The sequence below is a fragment of the Galeopterus variegatus genome, unplaced genomic scaffold (assembly GCF_000696425.1).
Source record: "Galeopterus variegatus unplaced genomic scaffold, G_variegatus-3.0.2 Scaffold47331, whole genome shotgun sequence".
Classification (NCBI taxonomy): Eukaryota; Metazoa; Chordata; class Mammalia; order Dermoptera; family Cynocephalidae; genus Galeopterus; species Galeopterus variegatus.
The window spans coordinates 1-4,426 of record NW_007773442.1 but is presented as its reverse complement, the minus strand read 5'-3'; the positions used below and the strand labels follow the sequence as shown (position 1 = coordinate 4,426).

Sequence of the window (4,426 nt, the reverse complement as noted above, 5' to 3'; positions counted from 1 at the left end):
TTTTGGCTTCCATTGTTGGTTGTTGAGAACAGCAGGCTGCCCTTCAAATTGCCTTTCCTTTGAAGTTAAATATGTCTCTTCTTTCTGGCTCCTTATAAAAATACTCTTTTTTTTTGTTTTCTGCTATTTCACTAAACATTATAAGAGATTTATTTTTACTTGCCCTGTCAGATATTTTTTGTGCCTCCTGAGTCTATGGATTGTTGTGTCTTCAAGTATCCCCTGTGCTCTGCCCGCTCCCTCGTCTCCTCTGGGATTCCAGTTAGATGGGAGCCAGGATTTCATCCTGGCCCCCTCAGTGTCTCAGCTTTTCTTTCCCATCTTCCTTCTTGTCTCTGTTTCACTTTGGATGACGTCGGTTCTTTCTTCCTGTTCACTAATTCTTTCTTCAGCTGTCTTACCTATCCTATTGAGTCTGTTTATTTCATTGGTTAACATATTTTATCTCCGAAAGTTTCATTTGTTTCTCTTTTCCGTTCTGCCTGGGCCATTGTGGTAGCATCTTATGGCTTACTCATCTTGTGATTCTGTCTTTAAATATTTAGTGCTTGTGAAAATTTTGTATGTTTGTTGTGTATCTGATTACTCTCGTATCTAAAGCAAGTGTCTGTTTGTCATCTCTGCCGACTCCTGTTCACAGTTGCTCGTGTCTGTGGGCATTTGGCAACCTTGACGAGTTCTATTCCTGCAGGGTCATGATCTGTGGCAGTCCTGACAGCCAGAATACAGATGCCTCCCAAAGAGCCAGCCCCATGTGGGTGGTGCCATTTCAGCCTCCTTAGGGGTTCCTGTCCCTGCACTTGGGGCAGACCTAGTGTTTGCTTTCTGGGCAGCAGTCCTGAAAGCCTTTACCTTCCCATTGCATGCACCTGCCTTTCCTGCTTGTCTGCCCCTCAGGTGTCTGCCATGGTGGGAAGGGGTAAGAGCATCCTGGCAGGTTTACTGTACCACCTGTAAGCCCAGCAGCACATTAGCAAGTCTGCTTTCTCTGGGAGCTCTTAGCAGGGAGTACCTCAAGAGCCTGGCCTACAGTGTGCCCTGGGCCCTTTCTCTGTCAGCATGTGGGTGCTCAGTCCACCCTGTGTGGCCTTGCTCTCTGCCTGATTGTTTTCCTGCACTTTCTCTCTCCGCCCTTTGTTCTTTGCCTCCCACTCCCATGGTAGACTGCAGACTGCCTGCTTGTCCCCATGTTGGTCACTACTCCAAGATAACATGCTGAAACACTAGATTCCTCCACGGAATGTCAAAGATGTTTCTCCTTTCTGACATGAGTGCAGTTGGAGCATGTCTCACACCGACTGTGAATGTACTCAGGGGATACAGGTCACACAGATGCTGTGCCGTGGTGGACTGGTGATGGTGTGTGAAATGGGGCCAGTGACTTCAGTCAGTGGCATCTGGAGGACAGGGAGATGGGGCCTTTGAGAGCTCCAGGACCAGAACACTGCCCATCTCTTGTAACCGCTGGCGTCTCCTGTCATGAATCTTTTTAGAATGTACTGAGTGTCCATGGTTTAGGTGACAAACTGCATGTGCTCCTGCCCCACCTCTGCCTATGATCCCACCCCACGGGGGCCCAGCTATGTTGCACATCCTCCCCAAGTCCACCCTGACCCTCCAATATACCATGCCTCTGAACCTGTGGATGTTTTGGGGTCTGCTCCCCTGAGTTCATGTGAGAACCTCCCATCTGTGGGGTCTCATGTTTGTCTCAGCTGAGCTGCTCATGTGAGCATTGCTGTCTCCCTGGGAGATGGTGACTCTTTGTGGACCAGGGCTGTGCAGGTCATGTCTTTGAATCCAGGGCACTGATCGACTCCCACCAGCTGCACTGCATGTGCTCACAGGACACCTGTGGCCCATGCATGGATGTTCTATTCCTTTTTCTTTAGGTATTGCTGGAAGAGGCAAAGGATTTGCTTTCTGACTGGCTGGATTCCACACTTGGCAGTGAGGTGACAGACAATTCTATTTTCTCCAAGCTGCCCAGGTTCTGGGAAGGGGAATTCCACAAAGACATGGAAGCTCTGAATGTAAGTGTCACAGACTGTCTTGTCCTCACTCTCTTGGTCGAAGGGCCCTGATCTCCAGAGTCCCGTTTTGGTGAAACTGAAAGGCCTCACGCAGTCCACACCATCTTCATTTTGCAAGCTCCGTTAAGTTACTAAGTCAACATTGACCTTGAGCTGAGGGGCATAGGGGCTTCTTATTTTACCAATTGGTGACATTGTTTTCATAGAGCATGTTTGTATGAGGCTGAAATTTACAGAAAGGAAAATCCCAGGACCCTCTTGTGTCATGTACAGGTTCTCCCTCCGGATGTCTTAACGCGTGTTAGTGAGTACGTGCCAGAAATCATAAACTTTGTCCAGAAGATTGTGGACAACGGTTACGGGTAAGAAGGGGGCAGTTCCCAGGGCTTCACACTGCTCCTGGGAGAACAGCTCCCAGCTCTGAGATGGGCACAAAAGCAGGAGAGCTCATGTTCTGGGTCCCCCGGCCAGATGGGCAGCCCTTTCGTGCTCACCCGCACAGCATGGCACTTGCTTTGGCCCCTTGGTTCCCAGTGCTGCAGCTGTAATTTAGGATTGCTTTGTAAATAAAGCGTGATGGGTTTTCCTTTCGTGTAAGCTGCCGTTGCAACAGGTGGCTAACCGTACAGACCCACTTTCTGTCGTGGCAGAAGCAAGAGGGCAAGGGTGTGACTGCTGCTCTTAGCCCTGTCCGTGAAGCCTCCTGCACACTTCCTCTCACAGCTTGGGCCCCGCCCAGGGCTGAGTAACAGGGTCTGGCTGACCAGCCCTCTCGATGGGGCTGGTGGCCTGCCCTCAGGACACAGTGAGGACACAAAGTCTGCTAGAGAGCTCAGCAGTTAAGACCATTGGTCATGGGGCCCCAGAGCAGCACAGTAGGGAGTGTGGACACTGCTGGGTCTTCAGAGATGTCAGTACCATGCAGACATTTTGAGAGTGGAGGGCCACTCTGCAGAGCTGTGGGGGCCCGGGCTCAGCTGCAGGTTGCTCCCCTCCACACCTGCCAGGGAGATGAGTCAGGCAAGAGCTGCTCAGTCCCAAGGAATGAGGCATGCAGGGCTCCACACACAGTGCCTGGGGTCACGTGGGCTCTTAAGTGAAAATGCTGCCTGTCCGTCCCCACTTGACCCAAGTCACTGCAGGGCAACATGAGATCGTGTGCCAGGCTGAGGGCCAGGGACAAGCCCAGGGTCAGAGAAGACAGGCGTTGTGGGCTGGAATGATCTGGAGGCTCTCGGGGCCTTGACGGGGCCTGAGCTGGGCCGTACCATTAGGGTAGACTCAGAGAGTAGGGAGGCACGCCGCACATGACAGTGTCTTCCCCGAGCACAAGGGCAGGCCAGAGTGTGTAGTCACAGAATGTGAGGCAGGGGTCTGCGCAGGACATGACACTCAGGGCAGTGAGGAGCCGCCTCTGTGGAGGGGGGCATCCTTGTCGTGCCCCACTCAGCCCGCAGAGCTGATGTGGTCTTGAATAGCTGCCATGGGAGAGTGGAGAGAGCAGAGGCTTGAGTGCATCACAGACTATAATTTTATAACCCATTTTGATTTTCGATTGTTGTCCCATGAAGTGTCTTTGGATCTGTTGGATTCCTCCCCAATTCCTTTGTTTATTTTCCAGCTATACTTCAAATGGGTCTGTCTACTTTGATACAGTGAAGTTTGCATCTAGTGAGAAACACTCCTATGGGAAGCTGGTGCCCGAAGCTATTGGGGATCAGAGAGCTCTTCAAGAAGGGGAAGGTAAAAAAAAAAATAAAAAAAGAATGAACGAATGGATAAAAGGAAAGGTAACCTGTGGATTTTTCCACTTGCACAGTTTGAGTTATGCTTAACCCTTCACTTAGACTCACTGGGAACAGTGCTTTTTCACCTAAAGGAATTTTAGGAGTTTACTACACTAAGATCATGAAGTGCGTTATTTTTTAAGAAACAAAAAAGATGAGTAGATACAGTGCCATCTTTTTTTTTTTTAAGATGACCGATAAGGGGATCTTAACCCTTGACTTGGTGTTGTCAGCACCCCGCTCAGCTAGTGAGCAAACCGGCCATCCCTATATGGGATCCGAACCCATGGCCTTGGTGTTATCAGCACCGCACTCTCCCAAGTGAGTCACAGGCAGGCCCGACATTTACGTTTTTAATTGTAGTTTTAAAAAATCAAAGGTTGAAAGTTAAGTGAGCTAAGTCAGTCAAAAAGCTAGAAAAGGAACAAAAGTAAATGGAAAGAAAATACAGAAGAAGAAATAAAGATAAAAGCAGAGATTAATGAAATAGGAAAACTTCTAGTAAGTCTGATTAATGAAAGTAGAAGATTCAGAAATATAGTTGGACAAAACTGAACATAACTATAGATGTAATAGAGAGTTTTAGAAGGTCTTCAGAGGAAACCG

At 49.1% G+C, this 4,426-nt stretch overlaps 1 long non-coding RNA gene across 1 annotated transcript; it reads left to right on the top strand.

The window, feature by feature from the left end:
• The first annotated feature begins 1,897 nt into the window (after positions 1-1,897).
• On the top strand, positions 1,898-3,771 carry LOC103584223. Its single transcript, XR_549951.1, has 3 exons — positions 1,898-2,033; positions 2,307-2,395; positions 3,655-3,771. It is a non-coding gene; the product is annotated as an uncharacterized LOC103584223 (long non-coding RNA).
• Positions 3,772-4,426: the final 655 nt, after the last annotated feature.